A 17,996-nucleotide genomic window follows, 5' to 3' on the forward strand; every position below is an offset into this window, starting at 1 on the left:
TTGGAACTGGGCCCCAGCTCGTCAACAGAAATGGGCCCTGGCCTCCAGGCTTTTTCCATTTCTGAGGCATGATTCATCCCACAGACAAGACCAGACAGACTACTATCAGCAGGAGGAGGGACGGAGTGGCAGAACCAGAGGTAAAAAAGAAGCAAAACAAACCTGTGTAAGATCTGGGCAGGACTCACGGGTGCTGGGCTGCAAGGTAGCAGGAATAGAACAGGCAGAGGAAGAGAGTTGCCTTCTTAAGCCAAGGACTGGGGGCTTCCCCAGTATAATTTATCTTTCAGGCAGCCAGCTTCATTGATTTCAATAAGAATCCAACTGTGATTCTAGAGGAAAAATGGCAGTGACATTGCATGATAAGATTTGCAGAGGCTTTCGTAAGACAATAAGCTGTACTTTCCTAATGCTTTTTAAAATCACTTGTTTCTCAGCCTGGTGAGATGGTAAAGCTGGCAAAGGCACTTGTTGTCAAATCTAACAACCTGAGACAGGATCCATGTAGTGGAAGGATCTAGAACTGATTCCCACAGGTCTTCCTCTGACCTCCACATTTGTGCCAAACACACACACACTCACACAAGTAAATGTTTTTAGAAAAAAAGTTTTTGCTTCTCTCTTGTTACAAATAGCATGTGCTTGTTGAGAAACCCTGAGAAATGTGCAAATGTAACTTTTAAAATCTCAACTGCATATATAGAAGTCCACCAGCAGCCGGAAGCATTTCTGCAAATTGCCAGCGCATCTTTTTTTTCTAAATTGGTACACACATGTACTACATGGAATACTACATTAAACAAAACGGGAACTGTGATGGCTAGTTTTGTCAACAGGCCACAGTCTAAAGTCACCTGGAAAGAAAGTCTCAATGAGGAACTGTCTAGATCAGGTTGACCGGTGGGCATGTCTCTGGGGAATTTTTGTAACTGAGCAAATTCAAGGGGGAAGACCCACCTGAACGGCAGCATTGCCTTTCCCTGGAGGAGAGGGGACACCCTATGCCTTCTCTGTCTGCTCCTCACCGTGGGTGTGTGATCCCGCTGCTTCTGCTGCCCTGACTTCTCAGCAACGATGGACTGTAGCCTGGAAATTTGAGCTAAAAAGAGATCTTTCCTTCCTTAATTTGTTTTTGTTGGGTTATCTTATGAAAGCCATAGGAGGAAAGAAAGCTAAGAGGAAACAGTACTAAAAAGATACATACATAAAGAATTTTGTAACTTTTCTTCATTTAACAAAATCCTGGATTTCCAATGTTACCAAACATTCTTCTGTAACAACTATATCATGGAAAAAGATAGATTTGTTGCCTTTTTTTTCTTTTCTTTTCCACTAAACTATTCTAGACTAGCAGTGTTCTTCCTCTAATCTCCAGTACTGGGATTAGCAGACTGTAACAGACTGTCTCGCCATGGCAGGTATATGTGGTGGTGTCAAACCCAACAGCAGGTACTCCCTCCCTCCAACTGAGCCACATTTCAGCTCCCAGAAACTTGTTTTTGTTTTTGTTTTTGTTTTTTTGTTTTTCGAGACAGGGTTTCTCTCTGTATCTTTGGAGTCTGTTCTGGAACTCTGTAGACCAAACTAGCCTCGAACTTATAGAGATCCACCTGCCTCTCCCTCCTAAGTGTTGGTATCAAAGGGGCGCACCACCACTGCCTGGCTTATTCACAGTTTAAAATAAGTTTTTAGTTTAGATTTATTTATCTTTATGTGTTTTGCCTGAACATATGTCTGTGCGCCATGTGCATCCCTGGTGCCCATGGAAGTCAGACACAAGTGAGAGCTGCCTCGGGGACAGCAGTTATGGATGGTTGTGAGGCTCCATGTGGGTGCTGGAAATCAAACTCAGTCCTCTGCAAGAGCAGCCAGCGCTCTCAACTGCAAAGCCGTCTCTCCAGCCCTTTATGTTTTCCTCATCTGGTTATATCTCACTAATAAATTTCTAGTGATGGGTTTACCAGCTCAAAGTGCTCAAAGTGTTTTTGTTAGTTTGTTTTCCTCCCAGAGGCAGGGTGTTACTGTGCTACCCAGGCTAGCCTCAAACTCTTGAGCTCATGTGATCCTCCTGCCTCAGCCTACCAAGCAGCTGGTACCAATTACATGCTGCCATGCCGGCCCTGCACATCTTTTGAATTATATCAGGTGTCCTTTTCATTTGTGGTTTTGTTTGCCACTGTTTCAACTACTCATGGTCTGCAAATGCTATTTGTCTTGTCTTTCAAGAGGAATCACACTCACATTTTTTATTGCAATGTATCATTACAACCATTCAATCATTGTTGTTGCCAGTCTCTTACTGTGCTTAAATTTTAAAATGTTAGATGTGTTTATTCTGTATGTTTTGTCTGTATATATGTATATACACCACATGTGTGTCTTGAGGAAGTCGAAACAGGGCATTGGATCCCCCTGGAACTGGAATTTTATATAGATGGTTGTAAGCTACCACATGGTGCTGGAAATCAAACTCAGTCCTCCGCAAGAGCAACAAGTGCTCTGAACTGCTGGGCCATCCCTCCTGATCACTGCAATTGTAAATTAAACGTTGTCATAGTAATACATGCACATGAGTAACAGACCCTATAGGCCTTAGTGCTGTTTGGAGCTGCATCCTTAGGAGTCTTAGAACACATCCTCTATGGATAAGAAGGGAACTGATGCGCTCACAAATGAGTTATTACCCAAAAGGTGTATTCAGTTTTCTTTCCTGCCCACAGTGTATGACCTGTTGCATGTGACCATCCTTGGAGCCAAACAACTGTCACCTCTAGGCGTTCAGCTGTGCTGGCTAACAAAGGATCATCCCAGCTGGGCTTGCAGATTGCTTATCCAGCATACGCCATACATACCACCTGTTATATGTAATTCTTCCCTAATTGCATGTGGCCTCGGGGAGGGGCTAGACTATATTGGCCAGGATAGTTAGGTGGGAGGGGGGTTGGGGGAGGGAAGGACTCTCCATCTATGTTACTATGGGAAAACCAGCATCCTTGACGGGTGAAGTTTCCAGTACAGGTTTTTTGGGGGGAGAGGCAGCACCCACATTCCTGTAAGTAATCCCTTACTTACGTGTTTTAAGTCCCCAAAACTAACTGGTTCCCCAGAGTGGACATTGAGGGAATGGTTTCTCCATTTGTCACTGGGACCTTAGGAGAAAGGGTAGATATTGTTTGTGTCCCCCAGGGAAAGAATTTTAACCACAGTCCCTCTCCGTTTTAAGACTCTGAGACAGTGAGTTAGTAACGCAGAAGGCATCAGATGGGGGAATGCGAAACAAATAATCCCACACTAGCTCCGAATAGCGTATGCTAAGGTTTTTCTTTATTAGAAGGGAAACCACGGATCACAATGAGAAAATAGAACCAGGGTCCAACATCCAGGTGTGGCGTGCAGGAAAAAGAGGGGCCAAGCAGGCAGGACTGCCGCTTTTTGGTACCCAAAGCCACTCCCCACCTGGTCCAGCCTCTCAAAGATCATTGGCTGAAGGAGGTTCCCCATCAAGTTAGTTGCACATCTCTTGTTCCAGATGAGGAAACGACCATAAAACAATTGGGTAACCATGTGGGTGGTGCCTCTTTTGCACACATTGTCCCGGGTTGTATAAGAAAACTGGCTGAGAAAGCCACAAAGAGCAAGACAGTAAGCAATGTTCCTTTGTGGCCCGTGCTTCAGTCCCTTCCTTCAGGTTCCTTTGCTGCTTCAGTTCTGCTTTGACTTCCTCAATAATGCACTGCCATCAGGAAGTGTAAGCCCTTTCCTCCCCAAGTTGCTTTTGGTCATGGTCTTTTTCACAGCAACAGAAACTCTAAGACATTGCTTCTGCAGAGGCCCAGGGTTCTGTTCCCCACAGACTTAGTCAGCTCACAACCACTTGTAATTCCAGCTCCAAGTGACCCAACATCCCCTTCTGGCTGCCGAGGGCTTGGCACTCACATTCACAAACACACATGCCAGGCCTTGGTGGCACACTAATCCCAGCACTTGGGAGACAGAGGCAGGAACTCCGTGAGTTCCTGACAAACCTGTTCATCACAGTGAGTTCCCCAGACCAGCCTGGATACAGGGCTACACAATGAGACCCTGTATCAAAAATAAGCAAATACAAATTTTTAAAGAAGTGCAGTACTGGCGCCTGGGCATTTAGTTTTTCAAGACAGGGTTTCTCTGTATAACAGCCCTGCCTGTCCTGGAACTCACTCTGTAGACCAGGCTGGCCTCGAACTCACCGAGATCTGCCTGCCTCTGCCTCCCACGTGCTAGGATTAAAGGCAAGCGTCACTACCACCTGGCCTCCTGTTTGTGTTTAAGGTGTGAACTCTCAGCTTACTGCTACAGTTGCTTGTTTGCCTGCTGTCATACCTCCCCAGCAGGACAGACTCTTGTTCTTTTGGAACCATAGGCCTAAATAAACCATTCCTTCTATAAATCGCCTTAGTCATGGTGTTTTATCACAGCAATAGAAAAGAAACTGAGGCAGAGACCAGCCTGGAATACATGAGATCTGTTCCAAATGAGGAGGGGAAGAAGCACAGAGGGGACAGAGGGATTCTTCCAATAGAGAGAGATTCTTCTAAAAGAGGACCCCAGTGCCTACGTAATTAAAGGACCCTATTCCACCCCTGAATGGAAGGCTCAGTCCTGTGAAGACGTCAGTCTCCCCCATTCTCCTGCTGATTCAAAGCATCCTTACTTAAAAGTCCCATTTCCTGGTCTTTTTGTAGAAATATAGAAACCTGTAGGCTGTATTTGGACCGCAGGGGAGCAGATTACTAAAGAGGATCTGGTGGAGGAGGAAGAAACATAGTGAAAATGTAAAGTACACGTATCAGGGCAGAATATAAAGCCACTGAACCAAAGTCGTGCATTTTTGCGCAAGGATAAACACAACCATGGGACAGAGACTAGAAGGTCCAGAAACAAACCGCACATATGACCTGCTAACCCATGACCAAAGTCCCATTAAAATACAGACGAAGAGCTGGGCGGTGGTGGAGCACACCTTTAATCCCAGCACTCGGGAGGCAGAGGCTGGCGAATCTCTGTGGGCTTGGGGCCAGTCTGTTCTACAGAGCTATGTCCAGAACAATCAGTGCTACATAGAGAAACTCTGTCTCAAAAAAAGAAAACAAAACAATCAAACAAATATAGATGAGGTTCTCACTTTCTCTCTCTCTTTCCCTCCCTTTCTCCTTGCCACCTTCAAACAACTGAAAACCAAGCCCAGTATGGTGTATGGTGGCTTAGAGAGATGACTCAGTGCATGAGAGTCCTTGATGCTCTTGCAGAGGGCAAGAATCATGTTCTCTGAGCCCACATCAGCCTCTCTCTCTCTCTCTCTCTCTCTCTCTCTCTCTCTCTCTCTCTCTCTCTCTGTGTGTGTGTGTGTGTGTGTGTGTGTGTAGGGGTCTGACAGAGCAGGGAAGCAGGGTCCTCAGGGGAGCCAGGGCCTGCCTGCAGGTGGTGTGGGAGAATTATCTGTATTCTGTCAATCATGTATTTTAATAAAACGCTGATTGGCCAGGCAGGAAGTATAGGCGGGTCAACCAGACAGGAAGTAGAGGCGGAGTAATGAGAATAGGATAAGGCTAGGGAGGAGAAGGGTTCCTCGGCCATTCCTGCACAGACCATCAAAGAGGCAACATGTAAGCTGTCACACTGAGAAAGGTACTGAGCCCATGTGGCTAACATAGATAAGGATAATGGGGTAATATATGTTATAAGAGTTAACAAGAAGCCTGACCTAATGGGCCAATCAGTTTATAACCTAATGTAGACTCCGTGTGATTTTCCTTGGGACTTGCTGGCTTGTTGGGGTACTGGGCGGGACAGAAACCCCAACAAGCCGGCCCTCGTGTTACATGCGGGTCCAGGTGTCTTCTTATCTTCTTCCAGGACAGTGAGATAAGACTGCAGGTATCTAGAACTCACAAAACCTTGTGATGCAATACAGGGTCCAGCCAACCCCAGAAGTGCCTTCTGGCTATCCAGGCAAGGATCCCAGAGATGTAAAGGACCAGAGTTTTATCTAGAGGAGGGGTGGTGTGGGGTGGGGAGCATGAGGGATGGCTCAGTGGTTAAGAGCATCTGAATTAGGTTCCCAGCATCTACACTGGTGGCTCACACCCACCTGTAACTCCAGCTCCAGGAATCTGGCTGTGCAGGTTTGAAGAGGTGGACTGGGTCTGGCGAGATGGCTCGGTGGGTAAAGGCACTCACCGCCAAGCCTAACAATTTTCTCTTCCTCCCTCCCTCCTCCTCCTCCTCCTCCTCCTCTTCTTCCTCCTCCTCCTCTTCCTCCTCCTCCTCCTCCTCTCTCTCTCTCTCTCTCTCTCTCTTTCTCTGTGCCTGAGAAGGCCAGCAGAGACCACAGGAGGCCAGAGGAGGGTTTTGAATTCCCCGGAGCTGGCTATATCAGGGACCCCCTGAGAAAGCCTAAACACACACACACACACATATATATATATATATATATATATATATATGTGTGTGTGTGTGTGTGTGTGTGTGTGTGTGCGCACACACACACACACACACACACACACACACACAGAGATAAAGATAAGTTTCAAAAATACCCTATTCTATATGTCCATATAGGAAAGCAGAACACTACTAGATAGAGTTCATGCTATTTTAGGTACATTGCCGGTTTTCAGCAGCCTTTCCTAACCAGGGCTTACTTTACTTTACTGAACATACTAAACTGCCACATAGCGGTGAAAAGGAAACACTACAGGCTCCTTTTAAAGGTTGATGCAAACATTTGATGTATGGGAAGAATAAATGCAGCATGAAATAAATACCTGGAACAAGTGTGGTAGCACACCCCTCTAATCCCAGCACTCGAGAAGCAAAGCGGGGAACCTCTGTGGGTTTGAGGTCAGCCTGGGCTACACAGAGAGAACTAGGCCAATCAGAGTTAACACGGTGTGACCTTGCCGCAAAAACAAACAACAATAACATAAAAGGCCAGGAAAGGGGACTTTTAAGTAAGGATACTTTGAATCAGCAGGAGAATGGGGGAGACTGACGTCTTCACAGGACTGAGCCTTCCATTCAGGGGTGGAATAGGGTCCTTTATTTACTGAGGCACTGGGGTCCTCTGTTAGAAGAAGAATCTCTCTCTTCCCTCTGTGCTTCTTCCCCTCCTCATTTGGGACAGATCTCATGTATTCCAGGCTGGTCTCTGCCTCAATTTCTTTTCTATTGCTGTGATAAAACACCATGACTAAGGCAACTTATAGAAGGAATGGTTTATTTGGCTTGTGGTTCTAAAAGGACATTCAGAGACCCAACTTAAGGACTAGCATGTGACCTGTCGCTGCACCCTCCTTTCATGTCTTCCGGTGTCTCCAAAGGCACAGCACCAGAGCCAGCAGGATAAGTCCCTTCCTCGTTGAGAGGTTCTCCAGGGTTCCCTGTTGAAAAGACCCGAGTGACATTCCCGGTCTGTTTGCCCATTATCACAGAGCAAATACTGATAATTGAGTTTCAAGTTAAAAGGCAAGAAATGGTCTTTATGTTCTTAAGAACCGAGTACAGAAAATTCTGGGTTTATGCAATCTTCAGGAAGGTTGGAAGGAGGAAGGCAGCTTGAACAGCATCTCCAGTGTACCCAGGCCTGCCCTGAAACCATGGTAACATGATTAAGCTCTTCGGTGCCGCTCCCACGCAAGAGTTTGAGCTGCAGCGCCCCTGGAGGCAGTCCTAACAAGTACACCCGGAAGCCGCAGGGAACGCCCATCTGCCTAAGACTCTGCCTACAGCAACTCGGCACAGAGGTCCTCTCGCTTACCCTCATGTGTCAAACCTCTCAGGAGTTCATCCCTATTGCAGTCCCCCGGACTGACACTCACGTGGTCAAGGATTCTGGGAAATGTAGTTCTTGGCGACTCTCTGAGGAAGAGACTTCAGAATGGGAACTACAAGTCCATTTCCCTACTTGGTCACTGCCTTTGCAGGAGTTGGCACAGCATTACCCTTAAGGAAACCTAGCCTTTTCTTGTCTCCCCTGCTTCAACTCCTTGATTTTTTTTTATATTTTGTTTTAGCGGTGGTAACGTAATTTTGTGGTTTTGAGGCAAGGGCTCCTACTGTAATTCAGGCTGGCCTCGAACTCAACAATGTAAAAAAGCTATTCTCTCCTCCTCCAAGTCCGGGTGTTGCAGGGAACAATCCTAGTTCATCATACTGCTGAATACTGAACACCTAGGACACTGGCTTTCTCTCTTACTTGCTGAGGATCAAAACCAGAGCCTTGCACTAAAACCACACCACTCTTCCCTCTTTAGTTAATGTGTGTTGTTTATGTGTGTGTGCACACGTGTCTGTGCAGGTGCTTGAGACTATAGAGGGCAGAGGTCAACACTGGGTATTTTCCTCCATCCCCCATGTATTCGAATAGAGGCTAGCCTTCAAGGCCCAGAGATCTGCCTGCCTTTGCCACCTCAGTTTTGGAATAATAAGTGTGTGCCACGAGGCCTGGTGTTTTTTGTTTGTTTTAACCTGGATCAGAGGTGTTAAACTCAGACCCTCATGCTTCTGTGGCAAGCACTTTACTGACTGAGCTATATCTGTAATCCACCTAGGCTAATTTTTAAAAGAATTATTCTCAAACTGGCCTGGCTGTACACACACCGGTGTTCCAAGTTCTCATGGGTCTGAGGCAGGAAAACTATGAGCTCAGGGTCTCCTGAGCTACACAACCAAATGCTTGTTCAAAAAAAAAAAAGAAGAAGAATTCTAACTCAACACTCTCCTCTAAACCCAGGAAAATAATCACATTGTTTGTAACAGAAAAACAAAATAATTGAGAAACAATTCAAGTTCATCCCAGCACTTGGGGAGGCAAAGGCAGGAAGATCTCTGAGTTCTTGGACAGTTGGGTTTACAGAGTGAGTTCCAGAACAATCAGGGCTACACAGAGAAACCCTGACTCGAAAAGCCCAAAAGCCCCCCCCCCCCCGCAAAAAAAACAAAAAAGCAAAAAAACCAAATATGCAAAGCCCAACAGGAAACAGTTCAAGTTTTTGGCTGTGCCAGAGAGGCCCTTGAGTTTCTAATGACAGCTTAAATCACAGTTGAGCATCCCTAACCTGATAATCTGAATCCAGAAACTATAAACTGTGGAAAAAAATTTAAGCTCTGATGTGATGTCACTAGTGGAAAATTCAATACCTGCCCTCATGTACATGTGTTGTAATCAAAACATAGGTGCACTAACAACACCATGCACAGCTACCATTAGCTTATACATGTGTGGATAGGATGATAGATTAGTGTGAGTTTACTCACACTAATAATAATAGTGAGTAATAGAATGAATACTTGTGAGCTATTATTTATAGGCAATTTATATTGGTAAAAATTCTTGCATATTGATACAAGCTTAAATTATATTGAATATGTTCCTATTTTCGTCTACAATATTTGTAGACCTAGGCAAAGTTATTTTGTCATATTGTATGCATGCATGCTTCTACCTCTGCTTAAGACATTTTGTATACAGATACAATTTAGGATATATTTATCATATTGCAATATACATTCCCATCTCTGATCAAGATATCTATACATTGTTTACATTTTGAGATCATTGTCCTCATTTATTGCACAGTTTAAAGATTGTTTAATATTCTAATATGAAGTCTTAATCTTTAAGTTATATAGGTATTAAGATTCATAGGTCAATAGTCATTCATGTTTGTCATACTTATAGTTAGACTAATCAGATTCTTTAGATATATAGAGATTGTATTCTGCACAGATAGGTAATCTTCAACCACTTCAAAGAGCTGTAGAATATGGCATTTAAATAACTTAGGGTTCTGTTGACATGGGACACGTCTGCTCCTGGTAGCATCAAGCTACTTCAAGAGGAAGATGGGGATCAAAGAGGTTCCTTACGGAGTTGGTTAGCCATTTGGGCAAGAAACTGTTCTTGCCTGGACTACTTGATGAACTGGACATGCAGGACCTGCAGAGAAATGACTGCTGAACTTGCCTAAAGGTAAGACTGTCCTTCAGGGTTCCTGCCTCGTCAAAGAGTCTGCTGGACATTCTTCAGGATACAAAAGACAAACTGCCAATATAGGCGAAACTTTCTTTGAAATTTTCTGCTTCATGGAAAAGTCTGCTGAATACTAGGGGCCTGTAGGCTGAAGATGAATGCCCCAAGGTACAGAAGAACTTTGGGTGACTGTCTAGACAGTGAGATGTTTCTGTCAATTCTAGAGTTTTGGAAATTGCTTACAATGAACTTACTGTTTATTTAGGTAATATTATATCCTTCTGCAGTCTTTGAGGAAGTTGAAGAATGGATAGTTATTACTATAGTTTTCCTTAGTTATGATAAAAAGATAAAGTAGGTATAAATATTGTAACTGTAATTCTTCCTTAATACCTGTTTTGTTATATGTAATTTTACTATGTTAAATTTAAAACCTTCCTTTTTATTTAAAAAGAAAAGGGGAGGTGATGTGGGATTCCCCTCAGTATGCTGTAAATACAATTGGTTAATTAATAAAGAAAACTGGCTTGGCCTGATAGGGTAGAACAGAGCTCAGTGGGGAAAACTAAACTGAATTCTGGGAGAAAGAAGGGTAGAGTCAGAGAGAAGCCATGTAGCCCCACTGGAGCCAGATGGAACATTACCTGGTAAGCCACTGCCATGTGGTGATACACAGATTACTAGAAATGGGTTAAATTAAGATGTAAGAGTTAGCCAATAAGAAGTTAAAGCTAATGGGCCAAGCAATGCTTTAAATAATATAGTTTCTGTGTGGTTATTTTGGTTCTGGGTAGCTGGGACCAGCAAGCAGCCTCCTCCTACACATGTGTGAAACACAACTGAATTGTGTGTTCAAACTTGAATCTCATTTTCAAAGTATAATATCATTTATATGTGAAAATATATAATTTTTTTTAAAAAAATGTGAAACCTATCAGGGATGTGACCTGCAAATCCTGAAACATGATGTATGAAAATAGCCCTGACTCCTACTGTGGACCTGTCCAGAGAGAGTACAATCCTGATAAAAGAGGAAGAGGAAGAGGAAGAGGTCACAACCCAGGAGTAGTGGCAAGATTACTAGTTTGGGGCTGGAGAGATGGCTCAGCGGTTAAGAGCACTGCCTGCTCTTCCAAAGGTCCTGAGTTCAATTCCCAGCAACCACATGGTGGCTCACAACCATCTGAAATAAGATCTGATGCCCTCTTCTGGCCTGCAGGTAGACACACAGACAGAATACTGTATACATAATAAATAAATAAATATTTTTTTAAAAAAAAAATTACTAGTTTGAAGCCAGGCATGATGGCTGATGTGGGAGAATTGTCTGTATTCTGTCAATCATATTTTAATAAAATGCTGATTGGCCAGGCAGGCAGTATAGGTGGGAAAACCAGACAGGAAGTAGAGGTGATGCAATGAGAACAGGAGAATTCTGGGAAGCAAGGAGATTCCTCTGCCATTCCTGTGCAGACCACCGAAGAGACAGCATGTAACCTGCCCAGCTGAAAAAGGTACGGAGTCATTATGGCTAACATAGATGAGAATAATGGGTTAATATAAGTTATAAGAGTTAACAAGAAGCCTGACCTAATGAGCCAATCAGTTTATAACCTGATGTAGATTCCGTGTGATTTTCCTTGGGACTTGCTGGCTTGTTGGGGTACTGGGCAGGACAGAAACCCCAACAAGCTGGCCCTCATGTTACAAATGGCGCCAACGTGTGGACAACTGTATCCACATAAAGCCTGAGACAGCTTGGCAAGTAATTCTAGAACAAAATGACAGCATTGTGTGTGGTTTCTTGGTAGCAGCAATTTCTCGGGTCTACTTTGCTAGAGGCAAGCAAGACTCTCATCTAAGAGAGGCTTCCTGACTCAGCTTTAGCTGCAAAACCCTGCAGCTCATTAAGAGGTCCTGCCACAAAACACTTAAATGGTGTTGGTGAAAAGCTGAACGCATGCTTTTCGGTTTTCAACCGTAGCAGGAAAAAAGCTGCGCTGTTTTAAAATGCTGGCTTTCTGGGCTGTCCTGCCAAGGCAATCTCTGACTCTTTCAGGCAGGCAGTCCGACTGAGTGTGGTCTGTGAGCAGAATGCTGCAGCTTGCTGGCAAGGACCTTGAAACGCCATAGAGTTGTGGCAGTGAACACAGCTCTGGCTGGTACCTCAGCCATGAGGCTGGAAAGTTAAGAAATGGACTGGATCTAACTGTCAAAGCCACAGCTTTAATCTTCTCCTTAAAGACTCATGTAGTCAAAAAAGAGAGAGAGATACAGTAAAGAGAGGTTCAAAGATGAAGAAAACCTCTAAAGAGTTTACAGTGTGTTAAAAATATATACAGGTTAAAGGTTAAAGTCATTAAAAATAAAAAAGAAAGAAAGTAAGAAATAGGGTGTGGTGGTACACACCTTTAATCCCAATGCTTGGGAGGCAGAGGTACATTGACCTCTGAGACTTTAAGGGGAAGAGGTAGTTGACCTCTGTGACTTCAAGGTGTGGTAGCACACACCTTTAATCCTAGCACTGGGGAAGCAGAGAGGCATGGATCTCTGTGAGTTCAAGGTGTGGTAGCAAACACCTTTAATCCCAATGCCTGGGAGGCAGAGACAGACAGATCTCTGAGTTCAAGGTGTGGTAGCACACACCTTTAATCCTAGCACTGGGGTAGCAGAGACACATGGATCTCTGTGAGTTCAAGGACAGCCTGGTCTACAGTGTTATTCCAGGACAAAGATATACAGAGAACCTGTCTCAAAAAGTAAAAGTAAAAATAAAAGAAATAGAGGTTAAAGTAAAGCCACACAAAGATGGAAAATGCACAGAGAATCTTGATACTGTATGCTATTAAGCTCTCTTTGAATTGTTTGAATGCTGAGGGAGGAGCAACAGCTGCTAAAGGACTGTTGTTTATAAATGCTGCTGAACTAACCCAAGATAGGTATTTTGAAAATACCTTGGCTTCAAAACTGAAGTCAAAAGGTTTGTTACTTTGGAGAAGAGATTTTGCTTTTGTTTCCACAGAAAATGAGAGGCTATGGATTCATTCTGAGTTAAGAAAAATCAAGTTCCATCAAGGGAGGCCACCTGAGAAATCTCCAACAGGAACAGATGGCCCAGATGTCTGAGTTATACATCCAGAACAGATTCAAGACTGCTGCCTGAGATGATCAAGACTCACAGGATACTTCAGTCAGGACTTGATTAAACTCTAAATTTTCTTTAGGTCCCCATAAGATCATCAGCACCCCCAACCAGCAGGAAGTAGCCTGAAATACTACGCCCACATTCCCAACAAATGGACTGTGGGTATTTTCCTTTGTTTAAAAAAAAAAGAGGGAAATGATGTGGGAGAATTGTCTGTATTCTGTCAATCATATTTTAATAAAACGCTGATTGGCCAGGCAGGCAGTATAGTTGGGAAAACCAGACAGGAAGTAGAGGTGATGCAATGAGAACAGGAGAATTCTGGGAAGCAAGGAGGTTCCTCTGCCATTCCTGTGCAGACCACCGAAGAGACAGCATGTAACCTGCCCAGCTGAAAAAGGTACGGAGCCATTATGGCTAACATAGATGAGAATAATGGGTTAATATAAGTTATAAGAGTTAACAAGAAGCCTGACCTAATGAGTCAATCAGTTTATAACCTGATGTAGACTCCGTGTGATTTTCCTTGGGACTTGCTGGCTTGTTGGGGTACTGGGCGGGACAGAAACCCCAACAAGCTGGCCCTCATGTTACAGATGGCAAATGCCTTTACCCCAACACTTGGGAGGTAGTTTCAGAACTCAAGACCAGTTGGACTATACAGTGAGTTCCAGCCAACATAGTGAGGCCAGTCTAACCTAGTGTGAGATTCAAAACCTTAGGAATTCTCTGTCTTTCATTTTCATAAAGAGGCCAAAGTGATTAGAATTCTTCTCCTGACATTTTCTAAAAGGACACAAAACATATCTAATTAAATATTCACTGTTAACTACCGTTACCTCGTTAATTTTAAGTTATATTAAAGATATAGTAGCTAGGAGTATAGGTCAGTGGTAGAGCACTTGGCTAGCAGTCATGAGATCCTGGATTCCTTTCTTAGTGCACACACACACATACACATGGAGAGAAAGAGAGAGAGAGAGGGAGGGGGGTCCTTTGGGTTCCAACCTCAAGGCCCTCTTTAGGGTTCAGATTGGATACTGCAGCAAGTGAAAGGCACTTTTTTCTTAGTGTATCCGAGGGTGAAAGAATTCTCTCACACCATGCTATTCCAAACAAGTCTCTTTATTCTTTTGCCTCTATTCCAATTCTCCCAACCTATTTCAAATTTCTCCTAGCTTCTTCTCTTTTTTGCCTCCAAACTTTCTCCCTTACACGAGATTTGGAGCTATAAAAAATTACTAGAGTTACCTCTCATTGGTCAAAAGCACATTCCTAGGGTAAGTGAATAAGGAACCGAGCAATTTACCATGGCAACAGAAGGGTTTCAAGGTTTCAGGAATAAGACTGTGACCAGACAACAGGAGGGAGACAGGTACAATGCCCAGTGACAAACTTTGAGACATAGGCCTATTATTAGCACACTCAGCAAGCAATAATTGGCATGTTTTTCTTAGGGTGCTTTGTGTAGCAACCTAGACTGGATATCTGTGACTCTGATTTGGTGCACAGCTGTCAAGTGTTAAAGTTATACTCGATTTACAAAAAGCCGTTAGCCTAGTTTGAACTTGCTCTAAGGTGAAAGTGAGCTAATTGTGTGCAGTTAGTCTGAGCAAGAGGAACAAAACAGGTTTTTAAGTGTCTGCAGTCCTCGTGGGACAAAGAGATCTAGTTATGAAGCATGTCCCACTGTATTTTCTATATATCATATTATATAGCTAAATGAAAAGTCATCTTCCTGACCACCCACAGATATATGTGCCCATAAGATTGAGAATACACATCACATGAGATTATGCATTATGTGTGTTTATAAGGCTACATATACACATCACATGAGATTATACACTACAATGCAAGTACTGGGGAGACACCAAGGTGCTTTTGCAAATGTGAGCAACAATTTCCAGAGTTGATGGTTCATTAACCTCCATCAGAGAGTCACTCCTACAACCTTTGGTGGGTTGACATCTGAATTATCAACTGTCATATGCTATATATTTCCGCGGCTTCTGACAGAAAGATTTGTTGTGTTACATTAAAACTATTGCCATAAGAACTGGAGAGATGTCTCAGTGGTTGAGAATCCTTGTTTCTCCAGAGGGCCTGTGTTGTTTCTAGTACCACATAGTGGCTCACAACTGTTTGCAGTTCCAGTTCTAGGGGCTCTAGTGTCCTCTTCTGGCTTCTATAGGCATTATACACGCACATGGGCAAAAAGGAAAAAAAATCGTATAGAATTGTGGATTTTAACTAGGCAAAGATGTTTATGCTGTGCAATATTACTTTAACTGTGTAAAGATGTATTGCTTTTGTTTATGCTGCATTTGTTTAATGATGTAAGGATGTGTGTTTAGTTATGAAAAGATGTGTTGCATCTGTTTCCTCTTGCCTGCCTAAGGCACCTGCTTGGTCTAATAAAAAGCTGAACAGCCAACAGGTAGGCAGGAGAAAGGATAGCTTGGGCTAGTGGGCGGAGAGCATATATAAGAGGAGAGATCTAGGCTCAGGAGAGAAGATAGACAAGAGAAGGAGAGAACGAGGGACACACCCGGGGCAAGAAGCCAGGCAGGTACCAGCCAGTCAGACCTAGAGAAGCAGTGAAAGTAAGAGATACAGGAGTAAGAAAGGTAATAAGCCCCGAGGCAAAAGGTAGATAAAGAGAAACAGGTTAATTTAAGTTAAAAGAGCTAGCCAGAAGCATGTAGGTGCAAGGCCGAGCATTAAACACTAATAAGTTGCTGTGTCATGATTTGGGAGTTGGTTGGTAGACCAAAAGAAAAAGCCTGGTATACAGAATTTTAAAAAACTTAAAATAGTAAAGATTTTCAAAAATGCTGTTATAGCCAGTAATGCACACCTTTGTCCCAGCACTCAGGAGACAGAGGTAGGTGGGCCTCTTTAAGTTTCAGGACACTCTTGTCAATATAGAGAGTTCTAGGTTAGTCATGATTACACAGTGAGATTCTGTCTTCAAAAAAAAAATCAGAAACTGGGAATGATTTTATAAATCTGTAATCCTTGAACTCCAGAGGAGGTGACAGGAGGATCAAGAATTCAAGGTCAGGGGCTGGAGAGATGGCTCAGAGGTTAAGAGTATTGCCTGCTCTTCCAAAGGTCCTGAGTTCAATTCCCAGCAACCACATGGTGACTCACAACCATCTGTAATGGGGTCTGGTGCCCTCTTCTAGCCTGCAGGCATACACACAGACAGAATATTGTATACATAATAAATAAATAAATATTAAATAATAATAAATATTAAAAAAAGAATTCAAGGTCATCCTTGGCTACATAACAAGTTTGAAGAGGCCAGTCTTAGGTACTTGAGACCATCTCTCAATAAAAAACAAAAGAAGGTGATGCAACACCTCTAGTCCCAGCTCTCAGTAGGCAGAGGCAGGTAGATGTCCGTGAGTTCATCTACATAGCAAACTCCAAACTAGCCAAGCTACATAGTGAGATTGTGCTTGAAAGCAACAACAAAGCGGGAAGGGATGCTTGGGGGAGATGGCTCAGTCTGCCAAGTGCCTGTCACTCAAGCATGAGGAACTGCATTCAGATCTCTATAACCCATGTCAAATCCAGGTGTGGCAGCACTGGCTCATAGCCCCCAGCACTACACTGGGGAATGGGAGTCCAGGCGAATCCTTGGAGCTCCCTGGCCAGCCAGCCTAGCCCACTGATGAACTTCAGACTCATTAAAGAGACATTGACTCACGCAATAAAGGTGGAGAGCAATGGAGAGAAGACACCTAACTTGGGTCTTGTACTCCACACAAGCAGGCGAACCTGTAGACACTGGTACACACACACACACACACACACACACACAGACACACACACAGACACACACACACACACTACAGGTATATACCTCACATTACACAAAATAGAATAGAAAAGGAAGGAAGGAAGGGAAGAAATACTGGTCTATGTGTGCCTCTCATTCTGGTGCAGCTCGATGGATGTTTATTGATTGCCAAGTACCTGAGAACTGCCTCTGGCTTACTGTCTAGCTGGAAAGAAGGATCCAGTTTTGCTGCCTGGATCCGTACAACTAGCTTATTTTTTGGTGGGGGATCTTGTATCCAAGCCAATGAATAGTTAATTTAATGTCCGACCAGTAGGGTTTTCTCTGCTGTCTGGAAAGTTAATTCCCAGGTCATCCATGCATTATGCATAGATGGCATTGGCCTGATTCTCTGGCACTGAAGCTCATCCCAAGAAGATCAGGAAAGACAGGGGAGTGCGAGAGACAGGCCTGGAGGTCAAAGACCCTGTTTAGAGCTTCTCTCCTGAACTGCAGGCACCAGGAGCCTAGGCCAAAGGAAGTCAACTCTCTCTTTGGCTTTCCAACAGGCTCATGATGCTCCAGTCTGTCGCCCACTGCTCTGAGCTCAGAAGTAATCGATCCCTCTTGCCTCCTGCAAGGCAAGGCATCTCAGGTTTTCAAGATTAGACATCACTTGAGTGGGTCCAGGTATTTTGGAAAACAGTTAAAAATTCTTAGAAAGTTGAACATGTGTTGGTGCATGACCCAGCCATCCCATCTCTAGGTATTAACCTAGCATCTGTCCACACGAAGCCTGGTGCCTGATATGTTCCTGGCAGCCTTACTGTAATAGCCCCAAACAAAAACAACCCAAGAGAATGCACAGCTGCATGGATTAACTCGCAGTGGGACATCCAAGTAATTAATGGAGTCTACTCCCTCACAAGAGCAACCGAGGCCCTGGTATAGATAAAAGCATGGCTGAATCTCAAAACTGTGGCACTCAGTAAAAAATTTCAACAGAAAATTCTGAGCCTCTCCATGAAATTAAGGAGAAGGTGGAA

The 17,996-nt window shown here is 43.7% G+C and overlaps 1 long non-coding RNA gene across 1 annotated transcript; it reads left to right on the forward strand.

Moving 5' to 3' along the window:
- Nucleotides 1–5,620: 5,620 nt before the first annotated feature.
- Nucleotides 5,621–13,661, forward strand: LOC148122209 (uncharacterized). The gene is made up of 2 exons (XR_015737664.1): nucleotides 5,621–5,667; nucleotides 7,573–13,661. It is a non-coding gene; the product is annotated as an uncharacterized LOC148122209 (long non-coding RNA).
- The last annotated feature ends 4,335 nt before the right edge of the window (nucleotides 13,662–17,996 follow it).

The sequence above is a fragment of the Myodes glareolus genome, chromosome 4, assembly GCF_982192425.1.
Source record: "Myodes glareolus chromosome 4, mMyoGla1.1, whole genome shotgun sequence".
In the NCBI taxonomy this organism is placed as follows: domain Eukaryota; kingdom Metazoa; phylum Chordata; class Mammalia; order Rodentia; family Cricetidae; genus Myodes; species Myodes glareolus.